At 40.6% G+C, this 13,486-nt stretch overlaps 1 protein-coding gene across 2 annotated transcripts in view; it reads right to left on the reverse strand.

Moving 5' to 3' along the window:
- LOC148874162 (mitogen-activated protein kinase kinase kinase 1-like) overlaps window positions 1-13,486 on the reverse strand; it is an 81,731-nt gene that overhangs the window by 16,571 nt on the left and 51,674 nt on the right. The window lies entirely within an intron of this gene.

Genomic DNA, 13,486 nt, shown 5'->3' on the forward strand with positions numbered 1-13,486 from the left:
ACAATGTATGCCCTTAGCTCCAATCAGATTAATGTACACAAACATTTATCAATAAATGAATAAAGTACATTATTGTTTTATGATCTTATTAGTGTGTTTCATTGAATTACTCCTTAAACAGGACACTTATGAGACTCGTGTTAGTTAGAATATTCTCAGCCATTAGATCAACTTGGGGAGTTTATCCTGACAAGGTTGAAAATGGTGTGCTACTGAATTAGTGGAGCAACTTGTCACAGGTCACAACTGCAAGGGTTGGACCCCAAGCACAACCAGTGGGTGTTTGGAAGAAAAATTGAACTCTGACCAATTTCTAATTATGCCCTGGACCTTGGAGATGGATGGGAAAAAATTAGAAAGTTGCACTTACCCCAAACTTCATTATGATATTGTAGTAGGTTTTGGATTAAACTATCTTTGATATGCCAACCAGTGAGATCCATCAAGGGTAAAATATCCGGATATATTGGGGCAGTTTAGGAAATTACCTGAATGGGTGATCATAGTGATAGGATCGACCCCTTTGTCAAATAAAGCGAATATCAGGATTTACACTCTTTTTTTTTTTTTTGATCAATAACATAAACTTTTATTAATAAAGGAGAAGGAAGAAGATACCACGGGAGGGGAGGTAAAACTCTTACTCCACCCTAAAAGAAAAACATCATATTACAACACAGCCCAAAAGAAACTAGCTCTTCCCACCCCTTGTTTAGCTAAACAGTTTGCGAAAGAATCGGCACTCCTCTTTGACCATTGAAACCGAATTTGCATGTCTTGAGTAAGCTGGTAGATTTTCCTTTTTTCATTTGAGAATTTCCACATACTAACCTTTTCCTTTTGTAGCCAGTGAATAGTCAATTTAGAGTCACCCTCCACCAGCAACTTCCTAATATTCATCTTTTTGGCTCTTTTTATTCCTTCTAATACTGCTGAAATTTCAGCTCTCAAAGAATCCCCCCAACTTATAGGTCCTGAAAACATGGCCAAAACTCGACCATCTTCGTCCCCGAACACTCCACCTATACTTGAAGGGCCTGGATTTCCTTCGCTACTGCCATCAAATTTCAATTTAGTGAACCCCAAAATTGGAGGAGACCAAGTTGGAGCCGGGGAATTAATCAACCAAGTGGACCAAGCAACTTCTTTCCAATTTCTAATGATATCTCCTGTTGAGAATCCTTCAAATAGCTTCATGGACTTGATCCAGTGAATCACCCTAACATAGAATAAAGTCAATGATGGCTTCTTTGTTCTTTTCTTTTTCATGGAAAGTACATTGGTTCCTTTCCTCCCATACTTTCCAGCATACAGCTGCTCTTACACATCTCCACAAGATTTTACTTCTCTTTTTTAAACCCTTCACTGAAGTAGAAATAAACATTTACACACTTGGAGGGGTGGACCACCTGCAACCAAAGAGAGAGAAAAGCCAACACCAGATTTCTGAAACAAAAGGACAGGAGACTAATAAGTGATAACAGCTCTCACCATTCTTCTTACATAAGATGCACCAGTGCGGGGATAAACACCAATTTGGCCTTTTCTTTCGAAGTAAATCACAAGTGTTACACTTTCCTAGGATAGCTTTCCAGCAAAAATCACCTACTCTGGGGGGCATTGGTTTACCCTAAACTTTCGGAACCAGGAAAGAAAAAACAAGGGCCGATTGGGAATGGGTTAATTCCTTGAAAAAGGAAGAGCAAGAAAAAATACCCAAAGGAGTATGAGCCCAAATCCTACAGTCCATTCTAGATGGGTCAATAACCACCTCCTCCAAAATCTTAAGCAAATTAGAAATGGAATCCAATTCAGAGTCTCTAAGAGCCCTTCGAAAGCCCAGGTTCCAATCAGGGGCAGAATTGGAAAAGGTTAGCAAGGAAGCAACTGGCTCATTTTTAAACCTTGAAAGAGAGAACAAAGAGGAAAACTGCTCTTTCAAAGGTGTGTCACCCACCCAAATATGTTCCCAAAATCTTACAGAGTTACCAGAGCAAAGGTCATACCTGATAAAAGGAAGGAAGGAAGAATAGCATGAATAGACTTCTAGGGAGAAGCTCTTGTGGCCCTAGATGAAACACCCGTTTCCCAGCCATCTGCCTCTTGCCCATGTATACTTAAGATAATTTTAGCCCATAGGTTATCCCTTTCCTTTGTCAGTTCCATAACCATTTCCCCAATAGAGCTTCATTCTTCTTCTGTAAGTTACCCATGCCAAGGCCACCATCCTCTTTAGCTCTAGTGACAAGATCCCACCTAACTCTATGATCCCTTTTCTCCTCCCCAGGTTCCCATAAGAAATCTCTCATAAGTTTCTCCAACACCCTACACACTCCCTCAAGAATTTTAAACACAGATAGAAAGTAGATAGGGAGGTTCGCCAAAGTAGCTTTAATCAAGGTTATCCAACCACCCAAAGATAGGTAGTTTTTCTTCCAAGAAGAAAGCCTACCGGTGAACTTCTCAATCACTGGATTCCAAAAGCCCCTTTTGCAAGGATTATCCCCTAACAAAAGCCCCAAATACTTCATTGGCCACTAAGCAATCTCGCATCCCAATACTTGGGCCCTTTCTTCCACCTCTCCAACACTCATTAATGCCAATCACACAATTCTTATCAAGGTTGACTTTAAGGTTGGTCACTTTTTCAAACAGGCGATTAATGTGTTTGAAACCTAAGTTGTCGATAGTGGATTTCAATTGTATTTGAAATCGGATTTGCAAAATGTATTTATATGTTATATTATTATTTTATGAAAAAGGTTTGGAAAAGGTTTTAATCCCGGGATCTATCCAAGTAGAGAGTGCGACACTGCATTTTGCAGTCAGAGAAGAGGTCCTTCCCTATGGGTAGTGCTTTGATGATTATGGGCTAAAAGGTTAGGTGTAAGAGACCATTACAGGGCTAATTACCTTATGGGCTTTATCTTACTGTCCATTATCCTTGGGTCTTCATAGGGTGGTGGAATCCAAGGATCATTTGTGTAAATGTGGGGCCCAAACTGAGCCCAAGCTGATTGTGTCAGGGGTTCATTGCCCCTGAGCAATGAATTTGGCCTAACCTCTTTTAGAGGTACGACCAAACCCTTATGTACTTGTGTGAGAGCTTTGTGGGCCCCATGCCACACAATATTTAGGCCCAAAGTGGCCATGCAACACCTTGGTATGTGAACCTTTAAAGAAAATAGGCCTAAGGCCCATTACTAATATGATTAGTTAAGAGACCACATGACAACTTAAGTTCTCATGTAATTTGGGTTGAAAATGGGCATGGATCTGGGTATGAAGCATCCATTCTCTTAAGGAGATAATACTTATCAATTAAAGATAAAATCTTGATCCAAATTTGATTTGTATCAGGTCCTAATTAGATTAGGAGAGTGTTCTATATAAGGGATTAAGAGGGCGGGGGCAAATTAACCAATTCTCTCTACTCTCTTGCTCTCTTCTCTTCTCCCTTGCCTCCCAGAAACCCTAATTCGACCCAGCTATGATAGGGGCTGATTTCCATCAATCCTTTACTGTGTTTTTGCAAGAAAAACATAAGAGGATATCAAGTTCACATACCCACTTCGATCCAAGCAAGTTGGAGACCGGTTTGTTTGCTGAAAGGTTGTAGCTGAAGCAGTAGAAGAGAGGTGAAGGCAAACAAGTGTTGAGAATGTTGAATTGAGTAACCCAATCGACAGTACTATTATTTATAGTAGATTACAATACAGTGTTACATGAAATGTCTGGAATGCCCCTGATTAGTGATGGGACACCCAGACTGCTTAAAACACTAAACAAACTTAGGCCCAATAACAAAGGCCCAGTACCTAACAGCTTAAAACCCAATACTAACTAACATGTACACTTATCAGCCAAACCAACAATACATAAAACTAGTCAACTAACACTCCCCCTCAAGCTAAGCATGGATGTCAGTCATGTTTAGCTTGCCAAGAAGGTCCAAAAATTTTGTTGCAGCCAACCCTTTAGTCAGCACATCTGCAATCTGCATCTCGGATGGAGTATAAGGAATGTAGAGTTCTCCCGAGACTATTCTCTCTCTAACAAAATGTCAATCAATCCCAATATGTTTTGTCCTGTCATGTTGCACTGGGTTATTTGCAATGTTGATGGCAGCCTTGTTGTCACAGTACAGCCTGAGAGGACCCTCAGCTTTTATGCCAAGCTCACCAAGAAAGGTCCTAAGCCACAGAAGTTCAGCAACACCATGAGCCATAGCTCGATATTCAACCTCCGCACTTGATCTAGCAACTACATTCTGCTTCTTACTCCGCCATGTAACCAGGTTCCCTCCAACAAATGTACAATATCCTGAAGTTGATTTTCTGTCCCCAGCAGAACCGGCCCAGTCTGCATCAGTATAAGCTTCAATTTCAATTTTATTGTGTTTTCTGAATAGAATTCCCTTTCCTGGGCAAGTCTTCAAGTACCTGAGAATCCTTTCAACTGCTCTCATATGAGGGATCTTTGGAGAGTGCATGAACTGACTGACAACATGCCCAGCATAAGCAATATCTGGTCGGGTGAGAGATAGATACATCAGCTTCCCTACCAATTTTTGGAGTATCTATTGGAGTATCTGCTGATTCCTATAGACCATGGTTCTATTCTATTGGAGTATCTGCTGGTCTACACCCTATCATGCCTGTCTCTTCTAGGAGGTCAAGTACATACTTCCGCTGACATATATAGATCCCCTCTCTTGACCTAGCAACTTCAATCCCAAGAAAGTATCTCAAATGGTCCAAGTCTTTGATCTCAAATTCAGAAGCTAAAAACTCCTTTAGTCTTTTGATCTCTTCCAGGTCATTCCTAGTAATCACCATATCATCCACATAAACAATGAGCGTTGTAAGTTTGCTATCCTGTCTCCTTATGAACAAGGTATGGTCTGCACCACTCTGAGTGTACCACACTTTCTTCATGGCCCCACAAAGCCTCTCAAACCATGTACGAGGAGACTGCTTTAGGCCATATAATGCTTTCCTCAGTTTACACACCTTTCTATCAAAGTCATAGCCTGGTGGAGGATCCATAAATACCTCTTCATGAAGATCACCATTTAGGAAGGCATTCTTCACATCCAGATGATGGAGTTCCCATGAAAAATTTGCTGCTAATGACAGTAAAACCAAAATTGTGTTGAGCTTCGCTATTGGAGCAAAGGTTTCTTTGTAGTCAATCCCTTCTTTTTGAATAAACCCCTTTGCCACAAGCCGGGCCTTGTACCTTTCAATGGACCCGTCCTCCCTATGCTTTACAGTGAACACCCACTTGCACCCGACAGTGCTCTTCCCTTCTACAGATCCACTAATTCCCAAGTCCTTGCTTTCATTAAAGCTTTCATCTCTTCATTCATAGCTTCTTTCCACCTTGGGTCAGACACAGCCTCAGAGTACCTAAAAGGAACATATACAGAGGAAAGAGTAGACACAAAGGAGTGATAGGATGGAGATAAACGTGAGTAAGAAACAAAATCAGCAATGAGGTGTCGAATAGTACAAGAACGGATAGACTTACGGAGAGCAATAGGAAGATCCAAATCAGAAGTATGTCTATTGGGATTACCTTGGATTGCGAAGACAGATTGATCCGAGTCAAATTGGTTGCTGTCATGAGTTTGAGGCCCCTTTTTTCTTCTGTTGTAGGTGATTCTTATATCTTTCTGTTGCCTACTAGAGCCCTCAGGAACATCTTCAGTATCAGGAGAGGTAACAGGCACAGTGAGAGCCTCACTAGGTTCACCCGGGATGCCACAACTAGGAGGAGTAAAAGGAGAGGATAGAAGGCCCGAGGCAGATAGAGGAACAAAAAAGAAGGAAGAATAAGAATCCTCTTCCATCCCACTAATCTCCCCCTGAAGAGGATTCTGGGAAGACTGAAAGTAGGGTTGAGACTCAAAAAAGACCACATCTCTAGTGACATACTTTATCTTGGTAACAGGATCATAACACTTGTAACCCTTTTGTGTAGGAGAGTACCCCAAAAAAATTCCTTTCGTAACCCTAGGATCCAGCTTGGTCTTCTTTGGATCCTTTACATGTATAAAACATACACAACCAAAGACCCTAGGAGGAAGAGGAAAGTCTGAAAGGGTAGGACACTGAACAGAGAAAGGGGTTTTCATACCCAACACCTTAGATGGCATCCGATTTATCAGATATGATGCAGTAAGTACTGCTTGAGACCAGTAGTGCTTGGGAACCTTGTGCTGGAATAGTAAGGCTTGAGTTGTCTCCAATAGATGTCTATTCTTGCGCTCAGCAACCCTATTCTGTTGAGGGGTTTTTTCAAAATATTCAGCAGCATTATCTTATTGGAATTGCTTAATCTTCTTGTCAAATTGTGTTTCAATCATTTTGCAAAATGCCATGGTTATCCGTGGCACTTCATCTCGTCCTTTTAACAAGTAGATCCATGTGCATCGAGAGTAGCGGTCAATAAAACTAATAAAGTAACAAATGCCATCAATAGAAACAATAGGTGAAGGGCCCCAAACATCAAAATGAACCAAATCAAAAGGAGCTTGAATTTCATTACTGGAAACTGGATAAACAATTCTACATTGTTTTGACAGTTGACATACTTCACAGACTAAACTCTGACTTGAAATGCCCTTAAACAATTCAGGAAACAACACTTCCAATGAAGAAAAAGGTAAATGCCCTAGCCTAGCATGCCACAGATGCAACCTAGCTATTGACTCCACATTCTCCGAACCACTAGCAGCAGATGCTTGTAAGGCTGAACCGATGTCTGCATCAAAATAGTAGAGGCCTCCATACTCATGACCGCTCCCAATCGTTCTCCTCGTCAATCTGTCCTGAAAGACACAATGAGTAGGAAAAAAGGTTATGCTATAGTTCAAATTTTTGTTAAGTTTTGAAACAAACAAAAGATTTGAGGTAAGACTAGGAACATGCAGAACTGATTTAAGAGAGAAGTCCTTGCTTAGGTCAACCACCCCTTTGCCAAAGATGGTGGAGAAAGACCCCTCAGCAACTCTCATCTTATCCTGACCAGATAAGTGATATGAAGAGAATAAGGAGGACATATGTGTCATGTGGTCAGTTGGACCGGAATCAATAACCCAAGAAGTAGAGTCAATAGGACTAGTTGCACTAAAGGCAGAGACTATACCTGATCTGGCAAGAGAGGTGGAAGCAAAAGAGTTACTCAAGGACCTCTACCTCACCAGCAGTGAAGCCCAAGGTACCGTCTCCGGAGGAATTAGCAACCTGCCCCATGGAAGAAGAAGCCACTGTTGGTATACTCTGTGAGCTATCACCATTGTTACTAGTGACAAGGTTCCCACTTGTCGCTTGACCCTTCTGTTGCTTCTTGTCTTTTCTCAATGCAGTTGGCTTCAGGTGAGGATACAAGTGAAAGGGGATGGTAGGATCGATCGTATGGACGCCAAAACTGTTGCGGAACGGGTGGGCGAATTTCAAAAATTTTCTACCTTCCTTCCAACTAGGAATCGCATTCCCTGATTTTAGAATCAAGATTCAAGGATCCTACTTGAACTAGAACCGAACCAGATCTGAACCAAAGGAGAAGGGAGTGATTATACTTGACCCAAAAAAATAATATCTCCCAAACTTGGTGTTCACGCCCAAAGAAGACACCAAGATCTGCTCCTGCTGAAGATGACACAGCAACTGTGAAATAGAACCAGCAGAGTGCGTCCTATGCACTGAATCCTTCACAAGAATCCTCTGGAAACAATGAGCACCGTACTGAATCAGACTTTCAGCAAAGACTGATATCAAGAACTCTTTCTTGATCTTTCCTTCTCAGAGAAGACGAACTGGTGGTGGTTGGCGGCGGTTGATGGAGAAGAGATCTAGAGAAGAAAGTGGCGAACTGCTTTTCTCCTCTATGGTTTTTTGAGATCCAATCTTCAGAATGCAGGTGTGTTATCTACGAAATCCCCTAGGTTCGAATTCTTGTCATTCGAATTAGGGTTTCCTCCACTTTCTTAATGATTAGGAAAACCTCTTAATCATATCAGGAGTTGCCGTTATCCAAATCTGTATTTGGATTAGGACTCTTCTTAATCTTATCTGCACATTAGATCAACTTTTTGGGCTTAACCTAATCTCAGATCCGCCCCCTCAAGTGGCTGATCAAATCAGCCCAGTTCGAAATGGGCTTTAGGCCCATTTAGTAATGAGTGCTCAATAGTCTTCCAAACTACTGCCCAGTTGGGCTTCTTTGGCGTGGGACCCAAGCAGTTGATCTACACACCAGCCACATGGGTTCGGCCCAACCTCTGTTACAAGGCCTAGTCGAATTCACTAGAAAGCCCAGTGAACCCCTTCAGCCCAACACTTACACTAAGTGGTCCCTGGGCCAAGCCATCTTATAAAACCCAGGGACTGTGGGCAAATGCAAGATTAGCCCATCAGGTATTATCCTAAATGGCCTTACACTTAACCTCTCAGCCCATAATGATCAAGCACTGCCCGACAAGAGAGGACCTCTCCCTCGGCTACAAGGAACAGTGTTGCACTCTCTACTCACATGGATCCGGGGAATTAAAACCATTTGCAAACATTTCGAAACCATATGTAAGTATATATCATATATATAAATTTTCCAAAACAAAATTCCAACGATTGAAATCAACTGCCAGCAATTTGGTTTCCATCAGAGAGAGTGCATCCCCGACCATTACCTTTGTCCAACAAAGGGGCTGATCCCGTCACTATGATCACCCACTCAAATGAATTTTCAGACTATCCCAACATACCCAGGTTTTGACCCCCACTAAGGATATCACTGATTGGCATATCAAAGACAGCCCAATCCGACACCTAGTGCAGTACCATAATCGGGTCTAGGGGTCAGGTGTAACTTTCCAGTTTTGCCCATCAATCACCAACGTCCAGGGCAATACTGGAAATCTGGCCGGTTCAAGGGTTCTAGTAATCCTACACTGTGTGTGCCTTGGGTCTCACCCTGGCAGCTGAGACAAGCCACCCCAACAGTTGGCAGCACACCAGTGTCAGCCTTGGTAGGATAAATCTCCCTAGACTTATCCAACGGCTGTGAACATTTAAAACCAACACAAGTCTCATTAAGTGTTCAGTTTTAGGGTCTTACACAGAAGCATACCACACAACATGAATCAAACATGTACTTCATTTATTTACATTAAATATCAAAAGTACATCAGAATTGATTGAAGCTAAGGGCATACAAAAATTGTCCAACAACAGGACCCAACACTTTTCTTTTACATGTCTTTCACCTCCACAATGAGTACACTTAAGATGCCTTTTGCCTGGATATTTGTTCCCCTTTTGATTTGTAGAAATCAGGGCTGAATGTTCTACAGATTGTTTAGCTGGCTGCATCTGAGTGTCAACTTGCATCTCCTTTCTCCTGACCTCTTCATTCTTACCAGATAATAAACATGATGTAACTCGAGCATTTCATCTCTTTCAAGAATTTGTGACCTTATGCCCTCATACATTGGGTCCAGGTCAGCCAAGAACTTAAAGGCTCTGCTCTCTTCAATCTGCTTATCATGTCTCTCCTTGTCCCTGGCATTCTCCCAATCCAGAATCAAGTGATGATCAAGTTCTTCCCACAGTCCTTCCAGAGTTGCAAAATATGTTGCAACTGTCATATCCCCTTGCCTTAAAGCAGCAATGTCTTGGTTCAACCTGTAAATTCTAACATTGTTTTTCTTCTATCCATAGGTTTCTGACACTTTTTCCCAAATCTTGCGCCACACTGCATACTCCACACTACCAACTTCGGGTTCCTTCTTCTTCCCATCTAAATAACCTGTGAGTTCACAGGAAGTAATAAAAAGCATTGCAGAAACGGACCACTCCCTGAAGTTGTATTCATCCAACAACACACTTGTAATCTGCAAGTTGTGTAGATTCGGGTTCTCCAGATTTGAAGACCTCCCATCAGGTCTGTTATCCTTAGAAGAGACCTCTCCGGATATTGAAGACATCTTGGTTGCAGACTTTGTGTAGATAACACTGTTTCAGACTAGCCGAAGTGGTCACAGTTCTGAAGTGGACCAGTTACAGCAGCAAGAAGTATTCTGTGAGCTAGTAACCGACCTGAAACTGAGAGCCTCCACCACTGCACTATGCAGACTTCTCTTGGGCTTCGACTTCTTCTATGGTAGAGAGTGCTCACCCCTACGACCAATACTAGGACTGCTGAAATCAGTCCTCAACCTAGGTCTGTCCTATACAGACCTCTCTTAGCAGCCGAATGGCTACTAACTACTAGAAGTAGTCTAGTAGGACATCAACTTCTTGGTCTTACTTCCCTTGTGCCCTACAACCAAGGGAAACCCTAGGTTCGAACCTTGTTCTGTTCTACGATAACCCTAGGGTTCCCCCGCAGCAACCAGGATAAAAAAAACGAGAAAGAAAGCAACAGAGAAGAGTTGGCGTCGGCTGTAACCAGAAGATCGCTCAATGCTTTGATACCATGTTTGCTGAAAGGTTGTAGCTGAAGTAGTAGAAGAGAGGTGAAGGCAAACAAGTGCTGAGAATGTCAAATTGAGTAACCCAGTCGACAGTACTATTATTTATAGTAGATTACAATACAGTGTTACATGAAATGTCTAGAATGCCCCTGATAAGTGATGGGACACCCAGACTGCTTAAAACACTAAACAGACTTAGGCCCAATAACAAAGGCCCAGTACCTAACAGCTTAAAACCCAATACTAACTAACATGTACACTTATCAGCCGAACCAACAATACATAAAATCAGTCAACTTAACACGGTTTTGCTGAAGCAATGTTGTTGAATCGACTTCATTGTGCCATCATCAATTGGAGGCCAATTTTTGGACTGATATTAGGCATGAATTACCAATTTGGGAGCTACATATTGTGGTCTCTGCATATGGTATAAACAGTTTTTAAATTGGTTTCAAATCTGGTCCGGTTCAGTGCAAGATCGATTCCGAAATTTTAGATTTCAAAATCAATGGGAAATCGGTTCTCGAGTGGGCTTAGAAAATTTTTAAAAATTAGGCCAGCCACTAAACCTAGTTCAGCCATGCTTAATTTGATTTCTATCCCTTCCAACACATGCAACAAAAAATGGCAAAAGGCTAGAAATGTAGAAAAGTGGGAAAAATATAAAACCGTAAGTTAAAAAATATATATATTGAATGAAGCTAATTGCAAGGGTTGTGATGAGCTTTACCATAAATTAGGCACTAAAGACAAAGAAAAAGGAATGTATAAACTGGCAAAGCTGAGAGAAAGGAAAGGTAGAGATTTAAACCAAGTTAGATAAATTAAAGATGAAGATCAAGGAGTCGTGGTAAAAGATTAGGAAATCAAACAAAGATGGAAAGCCTATTTTGAAAAATTATTACATGAACAACAGGGAGAAGGTGCTAATGGAGGAGAATCTAGCACTACTAGTAATGTTAAAAATAATATATACCTTCATAGTGTTAGGCCTACTAAAGTAAAAGAGGTACTAAGGGAAAGGCATTAGGACATGATGGGATTCCAATAGTAGTATGGAAATATATGGGAAGGTAAGCTTGTTAGGGCTAACCAAACTATTTAATAAGATAGTGAAAGAAAATTGCCTAATGATTGGAGAAACAACAGTATGATGCCTATATTTGGGAACAAAGGTGATATACAAAGTTGTAATAACTATCGGGGGGTTAAACTTATGAACCACACTATGAAACTTTCAGAGAGAATAATTGCACAAAGATTACACTTGAAATGGGTGTATCAGAGAACCAACTTGGCTTTATGACAGTTGACAGGTAGATCAACCATGGAAGTTATATTTCCTTTGAGACAATTGATAGAAAAGTTCATAGAAAAGGCATATGATTCCTAGAGATAATATGGTGGGTCTTAGAAAAGAAAGCGATTCAAAATAGGTATATAGACCTAATTAAGGATATGTATGAGGGGGCAACAACCAATGTTACAACACCAACGAGAGAGACTTCAGATTTTATAGTTACTATGGATCTTCACCAAGGTTCAGCACTTAGTCCATATCTATTTTCACTAATCATAGATGAATTGACTAAACACATTCAAGATAAGTTCCATGGTGCATGTTTGCGGATGATATTGTTTTAATTGATGAAAGTAATGAAGGATTAAATGCAAAATTAAGCTTATGGACAAATTCCTTAGAAACAAGGGGTTTTAAAATAAGTAGGACTAAAACAAAGTATATGACAAGTAAATTTAGTATATAATAAGTGTAAATCAAGATACGCTTAGGATTGGAGACCCAGATATAACTCATTGTAACCATTTCTGGTATCTTGGTTCAATACTTCATAATAAGGGAGAGATTGAGGAGGATGTCACCCAAAGAAATAGAGAAAGATGGGAAAATGGAGGGATGCATCAGGACTTTTATGTGATAGGCAAATAACACTTGGATTAAAAGGATAACATTCTAAAATAGTTGAGGCCAGCCAGTGTTTTCAACCTGTCGTTGACCCAGCCGGTCAAACCATTCAAACCGTCACCCAACCAAGATTCCGGGTCCAATTCAGTCAAGACCCGTCAAACGGTCAAAAACCATTGACTTGGTCAAGAACCGTTTGATCCGGCTGGTTCAACCGTTGACCCATTCGACCTAGTCATCGGGTCACAGGTTGCACACTCAGTGTGTGCAAACTTTCGGAGGCCATAACTTTGCACTCCGATGTCCAATTGGGGTGATTTCTTTTTGATCTTGGATAACTTTTTGAGATCTATGCGTCCCAAGGTACCCCTCCCTCTATTTTTGCAAAAAAAAAAGGCCTGAAATTGCAATTTTTAATATTTTTTACAAATAAAAAATTAAAAACTGAGTTAAAAATATAAATTAAATATAAAATTACGTATAGCATATCTAAACATATTTATACATTATTTTTTTATAGATAACACAGACTTTAATTAAAAGATAATAATGGAATACATATTTATACATTATTAATTGATAAAATACATATTTATACACATATATACATATGTATATAAGTATATATATACTTAATGCATATATATGACGATGTGGAATGACCTGAACCGTTCGACCCGGCCTGTCGAACCGGTGACCCATGACCCAGAGGCAAAAACCATTTGGCCTCCAAGTCGGTTTTTAAAATATTGAGGCCAGCTATGTTGTGCAAAGCGGAGTGTTGGGCAATCAATAAACATGTCCAGAAAATGAATGTTGCAAAATGTGAATGCTAAGATGGATGAGTGGAAATCTAAACAGGATAGGATTAGGAATGAAGTTATCCGTAGGAACCTAGGGGTAGCTCCAATAGGTGATTAAATGAGATAGAGTAGACTAAGATGGTTCGGGCATATGCATAGAAAACCACCAACTACACAAGTTAGAAGTGATTTGTTACACATTGAAGGGGCTAGAAGAGCTTAGGGTAAACCAAAAAGGACATGGGTAGAAATAGTAAGAAATGGTTTAAGAACTAATAA

The sequence above is a fragment of the Nelumbo lutea genome, chromosome 1 (genome assembly GCF_056320005.1).
Source record: "Nelumbo lutea isolate HS-2025 chromosome 1, American lotus-T2T, whole genome shotgun sequence".
NCBI classification, from domain to species: Eukaryota; Viridiplantae; Streptophyta; class Magnoliopsida; order Proteales; family Nelumbonaceae; genus Nelumbo; species Nelumbo lutea.